Genomic DNA, 14779 nt, shown 5'->3' with positions numbered 1-14779 from the left:
AGGATTCAACAGCGAAGCTGGCTCTCTTCACAGGGCTCAGGCAGACAGAGAGTACATGTGATAATTCAACAGTGTAACTGGTTCTACTCACAGGATCCAGATGAACAGAGAGGAATAAGTGTTCAACAGCAAAGCTGGCTCTCTTCACAGGGCTCAGGCAGACAGAGAGGATTATGATGACGATTCCACAGTACAACTGGCTCTCTTCACAGGGCTCAGGCAGACAGAGAATAACGGTGCGGGTTCAACAGTGTAACTGGTTCTACTCACAGAATCCAGATGAACCGAGAGGAATAAGGGTTCAACAGCAAAGCTGGCTCTCTTCACGGGGCTCAGGCAGACAGAGAATACAGGTGAGAATTCAACAGTGTAGCTGGTTCTACTCACAGGATCAAGCAGCACATGGAGGAGTAAGGATTCAACAGCGAAGCTGGCTCTCTTCACAGGGCTCAGGCAGACAGAGAATAACGGTGCGGGTTCAACAGTATAACTGGCTCTACTCACAGAATCCAGATGAACAGAGAGGAATGAGGGTTCAACAGCAAAGCTGGCTCTCTTCACGGGGCTCAGGCAGACAGAGAATACAGGTGAGAATTCAACAGTGTAGCTGGTTCTACTCACAGGATCAAGCAGCACATGGAGGAGTAAGGATTCAACAGCGAAGCTGGCTCTCTTCACAGGGCTCAGGCAGACAGAGAGTACATGTGATAATTCAACAGTGTAACTGGTTCTACTCACAGGATCCAGATGAACAGAGAGGAATAAGTGTTCAACAGCAAAGCTGGCTCTCTTCACAGGGCTCAGGCAGACAGAGAGGATTATGATGACGATTCCACAGTACAACTGGCTCTCTTCACAGGGCTCAGGCAGACAGAGAATAACGGTGCGGGTTCAACAGTGTAACTGGTTCTACTCACAGAATCCAGATGAACAGAGAGGAATAAGGGTTCAACAGCAAAGCTGGCTCTCTTCACGGGGCTCAGGCAGACAGAGAATACAGGTGAGAATTCAACAGTGTAGCTGGTTCTACTCACAGGATCAAGCAGCACATGGAGGAGTAAGGATTCAACAGCGAAGCTGGCTCTCTTCACAGGGCTCAGGCAGACAGAGGGTACATGTGATAATTCAACAGTGTAACTGGTTCTACTCACAGGATCCAGATGAACAGAGAGGAATAAGTGTTCAACAGCAAAGCTGGCTCTCTTCACGGGGCTCAGGCAGACAGAGAATACAGGTGAGAATTCAACAGTGTAGCTGGTTCTACTCACAGGATCAAGCAGCACATGGAGGAGTGAGGATTCAACAGCAAGCTGAACTTCACAAGCCTACGTAGAGATTAAAGAGGAGAAGAGAAGAATTTCTCCACTAGATGACTTCCTCCATCCAACGAGATGCGGGCGATATATCCACAGCCAGAACCGTTTCCCCGATGTCACTGCATTACACTTCCACTCGTGTTTAACTGCAATTCACACAAATCGGCACACGTGATTTAATGAACAACACTGCAAAGTCTTGTCACTCACAAACTAGGGCGTAGACAGGGGATCTGGTCCACTGCACAGCACTACAATCTCTTGGACTTCTTCCAATAAAGCGTGGGACATTCAAACTTTCTCCAAAACGACAGATTTACACCTCATGAAGTCTCATCACATCCTCCAAACAGATTTCTCGTATCACAGTCCAAACATCAACAGCACTTATCTCTTATCCACATCTCCAAATCCACCCGAACGTCACACACAGCCGTTCATCTCTCCTGCCCCCTCCTTTGTTGAAGATGAAATGCCCTTTTATCCTTCCCAACTGACAACGTGTCCCAATCGCGATCGCGATAGTCCTGCCCCGCACCTGTTTTGAATTAACTAATCATTCTCCGTCTCCGCTCGGAGTTTTCCGGCGCTAGAGTCTTCCGGGTCCCACACCGGAAATCCACCCCCACAGAAACCCGGCTATGATAAAAGGTTCCGCCTGCCTTTTTGTCACCCCGGTGACATTTATCAAGCGACGCGAATACTTTTTGTGCGAAAAAACAAACAAAAATAACGAGTTTATTCGACTATTTCTTTTCTTCCTTGTAGGCCAGAACGAGACTTCCTTAGATTTCCACGACGCATGCGCGAGAATTGCGATCTGAAGTAGTGTAAGCTGGTGTGAGCAGATCGCAAATCTCGCGCATGCGTCGTGGAAATCTAAGGAAGTCTCGTTCTGGCCTACAAGGAAGAAAAGAAATAGTCGAATAAACTCGTTATTTTTGTTTGTTTTTTCGCACAAAAAGTATTTGCGTCGCTTGATAAACATATAGTTGAGCCACGGTAGTCACTTGGGATATTTAAACATTTTCTTCATTGACTTTCTGGGCCGTCAAGATGCTGTCCTTTAGGAGCCAATGTGGTAGTTATACAGCTCTCAAATTTAATCAAAAATATCTTCATTTGTGTTCCGAAGACGAACGAAGGTCTTACGGGGTTGGTACAGCATGGGGGTGAGTAATTAATGACTTAATTTTCATTTTTGGGTGAACTAACCCTTTAACACATCCAAATCCATTTTCATATAATATTAATTTTGAGTTTCAAATCAGCACATTAAAATGAATTGTTAAGGATCATGTAAAACTGAAGACTGGAGAAAGAACTGAAGAGCTTTGCCACTACAGCAAAAAAAAAAAAAAAGAAAAAAAAGAAAGAAAATGTGACGCCTTGGTTCTGTCACCATTTGAGTTTGTTTGTCACATGTTCAGTGTTTTATTCATGATTGCATTTCTGTTCTAGTGTTTAGGTGTGAGAGTTGCCGCGTACAGGAGGGGAGGCTGCAAACAGAGACATGAATTTGGACACTTTCTGCTTCCCGTGACACTTGACAGCTCACGTAATGTTTACATACTTTACCACAGCTAAAGTGAAATAAATGCAATATTTGTCAAAAACACAAAGGTTTCAGTCAGTTTCCATTTCACGAGTTTACACTTATTTATAATTTTGAGTGAGTAAGATTAAATGCGTATTTGGCATGCTGTCCGGAGGGAGGGCTCCGAGCTCGGATTTCTGCCCGAACCCAGAGTACTCCCCCCGTATGTAAGTGATTTTTAGAAAGAGGAGTGTGGAGAACTAGGAGTGTGGAGAATGGGTGGAGGAGGAATGCTGCAAACTGCCAATGGATTGAGGTAAGACTGCTGAGTCTATATGTACCCTCTTATAATTGGTTGCTGATTGCTGTCCACTCGTGTTAATTATCTGAACGTGCTCCTCCCGAACTTAGTTAATAAAACTTCATTTCACGAGTTCACACTTACATATAATTTTGAGTGAGTAAGATTCAATGCGTATTTGGCGTGCTGTCCAGAGGGAGGGCTCCGAGCTCGGATTTCTGCCGAACCCAGAGTACTCCCCCCAAAAGGCTAAAGAACAGAGGACAGCCGCAGGACTAATGACCCCCAAAAGAGTGCCGAGATTGGCGGGCTGGCATCTCGAGAAGGGGCCTGGATGCATGTTCAGGGAGGCCAGTGATGGTGGCTCACTGCCTGGACTGGCGGCCCTTGTTGACTGTGAACGAGGTGCGGTTGTAGTGTACTCGTCCAGGAGGTTATAACGCTGCATCCGCTGTAAGACCAAATACTCGCTGAAAATGAAAGAGAAAAATATAAGTGCTCTACTGGGAAAGCTCTCACTCCGTCCGCTGTGAGACCAATGCTCACTGGACGGAAAGAGGAAAACTGAAAAGAGGAAAATGACTGCTTGCCCAGGAGATTTTCTCACACTGCATCCGCTGTGAGATCAACTGCTTGCTGGATGAAAGAGAAAATGTAAGTGCTCTACTGGGAAAGCTCTCACTCTATCCGCTGAGACCAATGCTCACTGGACGGAAAGTGGAAAACTGAAAAGAGGAAAAAATGAGTGCTTGCCCAGGAGATTTTCTCGCACTGCATCCGCTGTGAGACCAACTGCTCGCTGGATGAAAGAGAAAAAATGTAAGTGCTCCACTTGGAAAACACTCACTCTGCTCACAAAGTGAGGGTGGTTTCTGAGTGTCTAAGAAAACGAAAAAGGCTAATTTAAACATGACATCGAGTGTGTGAGCGGAACTGATGGGCTGGTAGCTTGTGCGGAAAGCCTGAATATATTTGGGCTGGGATCTTTGAATCCATATAATCAGGGTTAGTGAATTGTTTATCTCCACAAAAGGAGTGCCGCACACCACTTTATGGAAAAACTGGATGCCGCTCAGATAACCTTTAATGGACCCGATTTGTAGGCTCTTAATGATATTAAGGTAAGAGATAAAAGATTTGATTGAAAAGAGAAAAATCAGGGATGCAAGTTATGAGAATTTTTTTTATCATTTTCTTTCTTTACATTATCTCCAAGCACTAACATAGGATTAAAAGGTCCTGGAAGATACTGCTTGGAGGATAACTTTTTGATGCATGCAATGTCCGCTTGGAGACCAATGCTCGCTGGACAGAAAAAAAAAAATCAATTAGGGGTTTTAGCAGGAATAATAATTCTGAATAGTGATGTACTAGAGAGAAAACATCACTGTTATAGCAGTGTAGAAAATAAGCCAGAGAAACATAGCTCCTGTAGGCGCCGAGTAGACTTCGCTGCTGTGGCAGTGTAGAAAATTAGCCAGAGAAACAGAGCTCCTGTGGGAGCCGAGTAGACGTCCTTGCTCGGGCAGTGTAGAAAATTAGCCAGAGAAACAGAGATCCTGTGGGAGCAGAGATGATGTCACTGATGGGGCAGTGTAGAAAATTAGCCAGAGAAACAGAGATCCTGTGGGAGCAGAAGAGATATCACTGCTGTGGCAGTGTAGGAAAATAAGCCAGAGAAAGAGGGCTCCTGTAGGAGCAGAGGAGACTTCACTGCTGTGGCAGTGTAGAAAATAAGCCAGAGAAACAGAGCTCCTGTAGGAGCAGAGGAGACGTCACTGCTGCGGCAGTGTAGAAAACTAGCCAGAGAAACAGAGCTCCAGTGGGAGCAGAGTAGACATCACTGCTTTGGCAATGTAGAAAATAAGCCAGAAAAACAGAGCTCCTGTGGGAGCAGAATAGACATCACTGCTGTGGCAGTGTAGAAAATTAGCCAGAGAAAGAGAGCTCCTGTAGGAGCAGAGGAGACGTCACTGCTGTGGCAGTGTAGAAAATTAGCCAGAGAAACAGAGCTCCTGTGGGAGTAGAGGAGACGTCACTGCTGTGGCCATGGAGAAAATTAGCCAGAGAAAGAGAACTCCAGTGGGAGCAGAGTAGACATCACTGCTGTGGCAGTGTAGGAAATTAGCCAGAGAAACAGAGCTCCTGTGGGAGCAGAGGAGACATCACTGCTGTAGCAGTGTAGAAAATTAGCCAGTGAAAACAGAGCTCCAGTGGGAGCAGAGACAACATGGCATCATGACTTTTGCGTAAACATACACACCACTTTAAAGTCAAGTGGCATGTTATCTATACGCATTTTGAGCTAGCCGCGTGTATCCGCGTGTATGTGTGTATGTCTACGCCAGGGGTGCCCAATCCTGCTCCTGGCGATCGACTGTCCTGCACAGTTCATCTCAAACCCTAATCAAACACACCTGAAGTAGCCAATTAAGGTCTTTAGGATCACATTCAGGTGTGTTTGATTAGGGTTGGAGATGAACTGTGCAGGACAGTCGATCGCCAGGAGCAGGATTGGGCACCCCTGGTCTATGCCATTAACGTCCGAGTGATTCTGCTGGCAGAGGAGACATCACTGCTGTGGCAGTGGAGAAACATACCTGTGCAAATTGAGCTGTGGTGTGAAGCCGAGCGAAGGGGGAAGTAGATTGAGGCCTGGCGGTCCGATGATCATCTTCTCGAGCGTAATCATAGACACGAAAAAGAGGAGATTAATACCTTTCAGGATTACGCACATCTTTATTAACGTTTGAAAATGACTTAGGGAGTTTTCACCCTGGCAGTTATGTCCGTAACGGAGCACGGTTCGCATGAAAAATCGCTAATGTGTCATGGGACCCGGGTGCGCTCTGGGGTAACGAACCCGAGACTACCTGGAGGAGGTCTGAGTTCGGTTGCTCCCGAACCGTGTTGCGGTTCGCGTGTATGTGAAAGCAGCACGGACTCGGGTGCGCACTTGTTCAGGAAGTAAATATACTGTGCATGCGTTTTAGCTTATTGTGATGTATTCAGCTAAATAAGTAAGGGATGATAATGTTGAGGAATTACCTTGGATACGAGCGAGAGTGAGCCTGCAGTGTATTCGAGCATTGCATGTGGAATCAGAAAACATTTGGAAATCCACTGTCTCCTTAAGAGTCTGTTTGCAAGCAGAAGTCCACCTTATGTGACACACGCACAATAAACCTGTATTGTTCACTCAACTGTGCACAATAGCAGCAAATTAATAAAAATAAATAAATAAATAAATAAATAAATAAATAAAAACACAATATTTATCCACGTTCTGCTTTCTATCATGCGCTGTGCACGTTTGGGATGATGTAAGATGCATGCAAAAGTTCCAGGGTTCGATAGAATCAAGTTGAGTGTGAAACCAGACCCACTCTGCGGGGGGCGTCGGGAACAAACGCGCTTGGACCGCAGCAAACGAGCCCAGTGTAAAAGCCCCCTTAAATTTTCTCATTTTAGTTATTTATTTGTCATTTCTAAGGGTCTCTGCCGATTTGTTCATTCTTAATCAGTAAACCAAATGCTGAAGCTGTGGGTTTGAATTAGTCTGAACTTTATTTATTTACAGGTGACGTGATTGTTGACAAATGAAATCGGTTACAGGCCGTTTGTGTTAAAAATCTTTAAGGAGGAGTCGATTCCCTTTAATCCCTTTAATAAACCTTTGGAACTCTCAATTCCTAATGCCTCAGAATCGAATCTTTTGGAATCGATTCCCAGCCCTACTGTTTACGCCATAAGGAAGCATTGCGTTTAAGGAACGCAAATCATTGTACATAAACTATTTAAAACGTGTGATCCTCCGATCACAATTATTATCCAGATAGCATAACTTGCTCGTCATTCAACAATTGAAGCGATGCGAAGTTCAATCAGGGACACAAATGTTTTGAGCACTCACAGAGTTGACCCGGAAGATGTTGAGAGTGTGGATCAGCCGGGACTGAATCTGCAGCGTGGCTTAACTTATGGCCTGTTGCGGTGGCCTGACGCTGCAGGAAGTTAAGTTCCTTCGCGTTAAGAGGGCAGCATTGCCTTGTCCATTTCTCTATGGCAGTAATTATTGAAGGGTCCGGTTTAAAGAAATACGCGGAAGTAGCTTACGGATGTTTCGCCCGCGGTGGCGAGGACCCATTTGTTTGGCCTGACGCCAATGAGATAATACCAGTTTGCGGCAAAGATTCCTAATTCTGAAGAACGAAAGATCCTTTATCGAAACGGGAAGAGCTAGATTTGGACATGGCCAAATGCTGCAAACTGCCAATGGATCGAGGTAAGACTGCTGAGTCTATATGTACCCTCTTATCATTGGTTGCTGATTGCTGTCCACTCGTGTTAATTATCTGAACGTGCTCCTCCCGAACTTAGTTAATAAAACTTCATTTAATACTGTAACACTACTGTACTGCTAAATACACCATCTGTTTGTTCAAGAATAAAGTACATAAACACAACGCTATACCATTTAAATACCAATACAGTGGGGTCAACGTTTTATTTGGATAAACATGACATTATATAACATCATAACTACATGAAAAGAGCTTTTACTGTCATTAAAAACAGATTTGTGAACATTAGGAACTAAAGGTGTTTGAATAAACACAAAACACATGTGATCGCTGTCGTGCGTTGGATTCGGCCAAACGTGGAACAGTTCGTCATCAGAGCTCTTGCAGCCACTCTTGAGAAGCTGCGCAAAATGAATCAGCTGGCTCCTCTTGAATAGCTCTAGTGGTACTTTAATGGCGTATGCCACAGTCACGTGGAGTCAACGCCGTCTCAAGTTGAAAAAGCCTTTTTACTGTCAGTCTATTTATTGGTTCAGTTCTACCAGAAAGACTCGGGAGATAAATTGAAAAGCAGTATAGATTTATTGACAGCTCAGCAAGCATAAATTTATGAGTTCTTTGGCGTAGGCCCCGTCCTTAGCGAGCATAGCGAGGTTAGCCGAATCTGCATATCCCGCTTGAGATGAAGGTAAGGAAGGGACCATCCTGGTGGTGGTGATGGGGAGGATGGAGGGGAAGGTACCATCTTGGTGGTGGTTGGGGAGGATGGAGGTGAATGGCAGCGTCAGCATCTGTGAACTCAGACAAGTGTAAGTACCAATCTTTTATACTGAGATTGTTAACACCTGATTGGATAGGAATGAACGCAATACATGACGTGCTGATTAAGTCTTCCTGACAGAACTTTAAGCTAAAGCTTTCATTTCTACCAGAAAGACTCGGGAGATAAATTGAAAAGCAGTATACATTTATTGACAGCTCAGCAAGCATAAATTTGTGAGTTCTACCAGAAAGACTCGGGAGATAAAATGATGTAACGAAGCATCCATTTATTAACAGCCCAGCAAACAATTATTGCAAAGTTCTTTGGCGTAGGCCCCGTCCATAGATCACAATCCGAGGGTAGCGGATCAGCATTTCCTGCCTGGAAACGAAGGCAGGGGCGTAGCCGACCCCCCGGGGGAGTATAGACGGGACCATCCTGGTGGTGGTGGGGAGGGTGGAGGTTGTTGTTGCGTCAGCATCTGCGAACTCAAACATGTGTAAGTACCGATCTTTTATACAATAAGAGTAAGAATGTCATTGGATAATCTGTAGTTTAATGAGTGACGCGGTAATTAAGTCTTCCTGGCAGAACTTATGCTAAAGCTTTCATTTCTACCAGAAAGACTCGGGAGATAAAATGATGTAACGAAGCATCCATTTATTAACAGCCCAGCAAACAATTATTGCAAAGTTCTTTGGCGTAGGCCCCGTCCATAGATCACGATCCGAGGGTAGCGGATCAGCATTTCCTGCCTGGAGACGAAGGCAGGGGCGTAGCCGACCCCCCAAAAGTAGGTGGATTGTAGATCCATCGGGACGGGGCCAGCCTTCCCCCCAAAATTAATGGATGAAGTATACCCCCTGGTCATGACTCCTAGAGGACTCTGAAATAAGACAAAGGGAGATACCATGATTAGCATGATGAACGTTGGACATATACTTGTGCTAGTGTACATATACTAGACTGCAGGTCGCACAGATGTAGCCACGATAGGCCAGACATAGACAGGTCTCGATAGGCCGCACAATATGGCCACGATAGACCGGACATAGACAGGTCTCGATAGACCGCACAGATATAGCCACGATAGGCCGGACAAAGACAGGTCTCGATAGACCGCACAGATATAGCCACGATAGGCCGGACGTAGACAGGTCTCGATAGACCGCACAGATATAGCCACGATAGGCCAGACATAGACAGGTCTCGATAGACAGCACAGATATAGCCACGATAGGCCAGACATAGACAGGTCTCGATAGACCGCACAGATATAGCCACGATAGGCCGGACAAAGACAGGTCTCGATAGACCGCACAGATATAGCCACAATAGGCCAGACATAGACAGGTCTCAATAGACCGCACAGATGTAGCCACGATAGGCCAGACATAGACAGGTCTCGATAGACCGCACAATATGGCCACGATAGACCGGACATAGACAGGTCTCGATAGACCGCACAGATATAGCCACGATAGGCCAGACATAGACAGGTCTCGATAGACCGCACAGATATAGCCACGATAGGCCAGACAAAGACAGGTCTCGATAGACCGCACAGATATAGTCACGATAGGCCAGACATAGACAGGTCTCGATAGACCACACAGATGTAGCCACAATAGGCCAGACGTAGACAGGTCTCGATAGACCGCACAGATATAGCCACGATAGGCCAGACATAGACAGGTCTCGATAGACCGCACAGATGTAGCCACGATAGGCCAGACATAGACAGGTCTCGATAGACCGCACAATATGGCCACGATAGACCGGACATAGACAGGTCTCGATAGACTGCACGGATAAAGCCATGATAGCCAGACATAGACAGGTCTTGATAGACCGCACATATGTAGCCACGATAAGCCGGACACAGACGGGACTCGATAGACTGCACGGATATAGCCACGCTAGACCAGACATACGGGATTCGATAGATCCCTCAGATATGCCACGACAGCTGGACATAGCACGATAGCCAACGTACGCAATTTTTGGACAGACAGATACAGTTATAATGGGTCTCATTAGACGGCACAGTTTTTTATTTATTTATTTTTTAATTATTTAATCGACGCGTATATATACATATATGGTTACAGCACCATATAGAGACAAGGCCGCGCGAGGCCATTGCTTGATACCACCACCAGTAGTTGTAAGAATTTTACCTGATATCACTGAAGAGTTTGCTGAGCTTCAAGGATGGTTTTTGAATCAAGTCTGACGTAAGATTCGAAAGCTGAGGAAGACCATCTGCCCATGACCTTGATGGATGATGTAGGGATTCCTCTTTCAGCTGCTGAAGTAGCTGCCCCGATTCTGAATGAATGGCCGGTATAAAGAGAGGGGGATAGACTGCAGCTTTTGATGACGGTGGTTAGGTGAGATTTGAAAACGGCCTTAGAAAGGGGAGCTCCGTTAGGTAATAAAAATAGCGGCGCAAATTTAGAAGTTCTAGGCCGGATTTTGAGAAATTTAACCATTGCTGAGAAAGGACAGAAGTCATTATTGATTTTTGAGAGTGTTATGGTAAGGCCGGAGCCTCGGTTATCGGATTTAGAGTGTTTGAGAAAGAGTGTGAAGAATTTATGACCGAAGCATAGATCGGAAAGAGAAATGCCACGGTCAGGATCGAATTTATTAGTATCTGAAGTAAATTCCCCTGGACGCATAAAACCGTAGAAGGCGGATAAAAACACTGCTTCTAGAAGAGAATTGAGGTACGTAGAAAAGAGCCCGTTGCGAACGGAGACAATTAACCTTTGTAATAAAGGCAGGGTAATAGGCAAACGTTTGTCTGATGTTTTGCTGGAAGATTTAGCTAACCCTCTGAGTAATAATCAAATGGAAGAATTAGAAAAAAGGCTTTGGAAATTAGGATTGTGATACTTAGCGTAGAATTGAATGCCGGCGAGTAGTCTGCGAATAGAAGAAATTTTGAGGCTGCGGTTTTCAAAATTGAATAAGAGAAAAGAGCAAACGGTCGAAATTAGAATAGGAAAAATGGGGATTTGAAAGGAGAAGCAGAACATAATAAAAGCAGACCATGCTGACGTATAAGCTTTAAGTGTAGATGGAGCGACACCTTTAGAAATGTAATGACTAGCTGACGTGAGCAGGTCGTTTAGTTCAGTATTATGTCTGCTAAGGGAGGGCAAGCTGTTGGATCTGGGTTGGCTGAAGGGCACAGCTGTCTGAAGGTCTGAAAACGAAACCGAGAGAGCGCATCAGCGATGACATTGCAGTGGCCGGGAATGTGTACAGCTTTGATCATAAAATTAAAATTAACAGATTGCCAGATTAACCGTCTCAAGAAAGGCATGATCGAATTGCAAGATGAACGACCTTTGTTGATAATGGCAACTGTGGCTTCGTTATCGCAGAACATCATTATTCGTTTACGTGACCACTCAAACCCCAAATGACGCTGGCGACGGCTAAAGGATATATCTCGTAGAGCGCGGATGATACGGTGTTAGACGCTGATTTAGGAAAGTCATTAGGCCATTTTTCGGCGAACCATTGCCCTTGAAAAAAAACCCCAAATCCGATGGAAGGAGCCGCGTCAGTGAATAATTGAAGTTGAAGCGATGACTTGTAGTCGTCGTTGTAAAAGAAAGAAATACCGTTCCAGTCGTTGAGCAATTTTTTCCAAAACATTATGTCAGACAAACAGCCTTCGTCTAATTGAATCGGATCGCTTAATTTTGCCGCCGAATGAGCCAGAGTTAGCAAGCGCGAGATGAAAGCCCTGCCTTGAGGAATAATTCTCATAGCGAAATTAAGGTGTCCGAGAAGCGAAAGCATGTCGCGCTTTGATATTGAAGGGAGGGCAGGAAAAGATTCCAGAAAGGATCTGATCCTTGAAAGTTTCTCGGAGGGAAGAGAAGCTTGCATTAGAACTGAGTTCAGAGAAATACCCAGGAACTCTAATGAAGTAGAAGGGCCCGAAGTTTTCTCAGCGGAGAGGGGAATACCAACGTCGCTGAAGATGAGTTTAAGTATATCAAGAATTGAAGTTTGGGGAGATGGGAAATCGATTAACAGAAAATCGTCGAGCGAATGTAGGACGAAAGGAAGCTTGCTGACGTTCAGCAGGATCCAGCACAACGCTTCGGAAAGGCAATTGAAGATATGAGGGCTGCTTCTGCACCCGAAAGTAAGCCTGACGGCGAAATAAAATTTTAAAAAAGCCATTTGACTCCGAAAAGTGGCCAGTCAGCGGGGTGGATTGGCATAGTTTTAAAAGCGTCTGTGATGTCGGCTTTAGCTAGCCACGCGCCTTGACCGGCTAACTTAATTAGATGAATAGCGTTGTCTACCGAGGCGTAATGCAGAGAGAAAGGTGATAAAGGTATGCATTCGTTAACGCTCGCGATGGTAGCAGAATGAGGAGACGACATATCGAAGATGAGACGTTTTTTACCCGAGTATTTCCGTGTTGCGACGCCGATGGAATTAATGCGAAAAGGCGTAAAAGGAGGGGAAGCAAATGGACCAATGACATAACCTTTATTAACCTCTTTTTCTAGCAAGTTGGTAACCACATCTGGTTCGGTTATAGCTGATTGCAGATTTTTTGCTACAAAAGAGGTCGTGAGATTAGAAAGGATGCCCACCCGAAACCCTTGTGACAGACCGGTGATAAGATAATCGACAAAAGTCGGATCGGGGTGAGAAGAGAGGTAGCTGGCGAGATTATTAACATTGATAGGAGTAGAAGGGTGGATTTTCAGAATTTTCTTTGATAGGGTTTTTTTCCTCGGCTTGGAGGTTTGTACCGGCGTGGACAGACCGATTTCGGGTGCGGATCCTTGCAAAAACTGCAGATGTGATCATATTTACATCGGGGAAAAGAACAGACAGATTCATTAAAGTTGTTACAAATATTAGAAACTGAAGTGTAACGTTTGCTGCTGGCAAATGGCCTTACGTTATCAGCACCATGGACAGCGTGCGGCTCTTGGCTGGCGAAAGCTTTCGGGAAAAAAAGGTGCGGAATGTCCGTGAGCGCTACAAATGTTACAAGTGAGAGTTTTTGCACCGCCGAAATGACGAACAAGCAGTTCGGTATCTGTAACAGACCAGTCTAGCCTGGAGTTAAAGAGCGCAATGAAGGAAGCGGATTTGGCAGAGAATGCTTTATGGTATTCGTAGAATAGAGTACCCCCGTATCTCTGATTAAAGGTGGCATATGTAATAATTGAGGTAACAATATACGAAAAATGAGCTACACGCATCAAAAGAATGAGAAGAAATAAGTGCAAAGATGTCATTAAAAAACTGACAAGTTATAGTGCTGCCGAGATATTAACCTGAATTAGCATGCTAAATTACTAGCCCCGGCCCGGCAGGTATCGTAATACCAGTTCCGGCCATGGGAGGCGGTATGCGGACGGGCAACGTTAGCACCAGCCAAACTGCAATAGACGAGTGAGTCGCGCTCGCGCCGGCCGGCTTGTGTGTACTTGAACCTGATGTCAGTCGTGTGGAAATACAGCCAATTACTACTTTTCAGTTCAGGGAAGAGTTCAAAAAATGATTGGTCGACATTATGCATGAGGAATACATTTTGGTAAGTTGTAGCATACTGTATCTTTCACCAGAGTTCATGTTCTTTTTCAAGCTAGTAGAGACGATCGGTTCACGTGCGCTAGGGATCTGTAGTGTAACATGTACAAGCGCCAAAACGGTATTTATTCTTTGAATTGCGTAATATAATTGACAGAATCTGAGAGCTTAACTAACCTGTTTGCTAAGTGTCAATTGCGTGTGTCTCACGGTGAATTCACGGCGCTAGCTTGATCAACATCAGCGAATGCTGTCTGTCAAATTAATTCACTAACAATAAAAGTGTAATATAGGGGTGGGCGATATGGAAAAAATATCATATCACGATTTTTTTAGGAAAATCACGATCACGATTTTTTATCACGATTCTTTTTCAAGTTGGTTTTAATATATTTTGCAAGTGGCTGTTCATTACAGCCAAACTAATGTCCCTATGTTAAAAACAAAGCCTTAGGTAACAAAAGAAAAAAGAAAGCCACACATTTAGGCCAGTGGTGAAGATAAAAATCTTTGTCATTTTTTTCTTTGTTATTAAAAAAATAAGACAAGATAACCATTACACAAATTAATATTCATATTAAATAAATAGTGCTTTATTTTTTCAGATGCAGTAGGTGTATTTAGCAGTAGCATTGAAGTAATTAAATGAACAAATATGAAATTAAAACACTACATAGACTTCACTGAATAAATTGATTCTTATTAAAGATATATTAAAGTTCTCAGTCAGTGAGTGATTTTCTCCTTGTTTTTTTTTTTTTGTTTTATTAACACTAAAGGGATAGTTCCCTCAAAAATGAAAATTGTCTTAATTTACTCTCTCAAGATGTTTTAAACCCGAATAAGTTTCTTTCTTCTGTTGAAAATAAAAGTTTTTGAATAATGTGGGCAACCGAACAGTTGCTGGTCTCCTTATAGTTTTTTTTATAGGTTCTCTCCTGGAAGTTAATGGGGACCAGCAACTGTTTGGTTACC

At 44.3% G+C, this 14779-nt stretch overlaps 2 pseudogenes; both read right to left on the bottom strand.

The window, feature by feature from the left end:
• Positions 1-8903: 8903 nt before the first annotated feature.
• LOC148978294 (uncharacterized) lies at positions 8904-10364 on the bottom strand (annotated as a pseudogene).
• A 43-nt stretch (positions 10365-10407) lies between these two features.
• Positions 10408-11624, bottom strand: LOC148978293 (uncharacterized; annotated as a pseudogene).
• Between the last annotated feature and the right edge of the window lie 3155 nt (positions 11625-14779).

This window comes from Pimephales promelas, chromosome 7 (genome assembly GCF_988280905.1).
Source record: "Pimephales promelas chromosome 7, fPimPro1.hap1.1, whole genome shotgun sequence".
In the NCBI taxonomy this organism is placed as follows: Eukaryota; Metazoa; Chordata; class Actinopteri; order Cypriniformes; family Leuciscidae; genus Pimephales; species Pimephales promelas.
The sequence above is the reverse complement of the archived record's forward strand: the minus strand, read 5'-3'. Positions and strand labels throughout refer to the sequence as shown.